The 2,067-nt window shown below is 35.1% G+C and overlaps 1 protein-coding gene across 2 annotated transcripts in view; it reads left to right on the top strand.

Annotated features, from left to right (window-relative positions):
- The window catches only part of LOC108758206 (uncharacterized), a 153,466-nt gene that overhangs the window by 81,615 nt on the left and 69,784 nt on the right, over positions 1–2,067 (top strand). The gene's annotated exons all lie outside the window — the stretch shown is intronic.

Below are 2,067 nucleotides of genomic sequence, written 5' to 3'. Positions count from 1 at the left end.
CAAAAACGAGCATATGTCTATAGGACTTTTTTTCTTAGTTTTTTACTCCTCTACACGCTCCCGAAGTTTTGCCATTTAATTTGGAAACACCCTGTATATCTATATATTCACTTATTTATTTTCTTTATTCTATCCTTTTTTCTTTCCTTATTCGCACGGTATCGTATTACTCACGCGTCATCACGCGCGACATCACCACGCGCTGCTAGAATCACCGCGTTCAACAATATCATTGCGCTCGTATTAGGAGACTGCTCTCTTTAAGTTATTATTGTTAAGGGGAAAAATACTTTTAGGAAAAAAAATGGCAATTTTCCAGAATTTTTTAAATAGAAAGTATTTGGCTAATTGTTTCTCTCTCTCAAATTTTTTATGCCACTTTGTCTATCTTTGGAGTACATAAATGTATTTTTTTTTATTACAAAATATTAAAAAATACTGAAGCTGCAGCGCCGCAAATAACAGAGGTAGCGATGTGAGTTGCCAATCGGGGGACACGTAGCTCCTTTTATATTGATCTAAAACAGACAAAAAAAATTTTTTAGTTTAATAAGATGTACGCTCTATGCGAACCTAAAAAAAGTGAAAAAAAAATGAAAATTGCAAAAATGACGCATGTTTGAAAAAAAAATTTGAATTTTTCACAAAATTTTTGTTGAATTTTGCAATAAAAAAATATTTTTTTTACATAATTTTCATAAACATTTAGGTTCACATAGAAAGTAATTATATAGTTTAATTGTATGTTCAATTTGAAGAGGATCGGTTAAGTAGTTTTTTAGCTATCTTGTACACCAATGTTGAAAATGACGTTTTGAGAAAAACGCGTTCACAGTTTTAAAAGACAAAAACTTTATTATTTCATTGACTTACTGGTTAGTCTGCGATTCCAGGACCATATAACAGTCTTTCAGTTTCTTCGTAAAGCTCGTTTTCCATTAAAAGTTGCTCTCAACGGGCTGTACGAGCTTCTTTTGTCTCCAGCAAGCTGTGACGCTCCTGCCGAGCTATTCGCCGGTTATCATTGTCGTCGGCATACGATTTACTTTGCATGCCTATTATGATATCCAGCATACTGTGCTCTACAATTTTATTATACGCATCTTCAAACTATTACAAATGTCCATGAAATTACAAAATATATTCAATCCTTTTCTTTCAATGCCTAAAAGACGCATAACAAATACAATCCTTCGATTCACTTCATAGTCAGTATTGACGAACGGTCCTGAATTTATATCTCTTTGGCCACAGCGACAAAGTAAAACGAGCTTGAAATCGAGACTTCGATTTCCAGCTTTTTCAAATTTGAGATTTTGTTTGCACTCACGACAAATAACAAGTTCCGATAGAGCAGTGAACACAGTAAAAAAATTCAATTATACGATAACCGTGCAAAGAATTCCAGTGCACGTCTTCGCTGCTGGCGTTTGCCAATTTTTTAGCACTTGCACTTTCACCTACGGGCTCATTTATTTTATTCGTGAATTGATTTTCTTGAAAACGTCTTTTACGCGGCCTCGATGATCTAGATGATATTGATCTATTTCCTTTCGGATACAAGAACATTTTACAATTTTAAAGTTTTTAAATTTTGTAACGTACAATTTGAATTTCGGAGCACAACTAACAGTGATCTCGAGTTCAAAACTATAACCTCGACACTCTCCAAAATATCTGATCAGTTACTTAAGCAGACAATAATATCAGAGAAGCTATTATGAGAGAGGGGATCATAATAGACGGATTTTGCTCCAAGCGCACGACTATACCTGTGGCGCGCTATGGCGCGTTACGGTACAGGTAATAACTCCGCCAATTCTTCGAATTTCGATTTAAAATTTTGTCAGTATATTCTTCATATGTTGTACTAACATTTTATGCAAAAAAATGCATTTTTTGAAGGTTGTAAAGGTATTTCCCCCTTAATATAAAAACAACAATTGATGGAAAAGAGATGTGAAATGTAGTCGAATAAGGGGAAGAAGATGGCGGCGTATATGAGGGAGACGGTAAGTATAAATGATAAGTATAGCGCGCGATGGGGACCGCGCCCGGAGGCGGAGG

Source organism: Trachymyrmex cornetzi, unplaced genomic scaffold, assembly GCF_001594075.2.
Source record: "Trachymyrmex cornetzi isolate Tcor2-1 unplaced genomic scaffold, Tcor1.1 scaffold154, whole genome shotgun sequence".
In the NCBI taxonomy this organism is placed as follows: Eukaryota; Metazoa; Arthropoda; class Insecta; order Hymenoptera; family Formicidae; genus Trachymyrmex; species Trachymyrmex cornetzi.
Note: the sequence above shows the minus strand (reverse complement) of the source record. Positions and strands in the feature narration are given on the sequence as shown.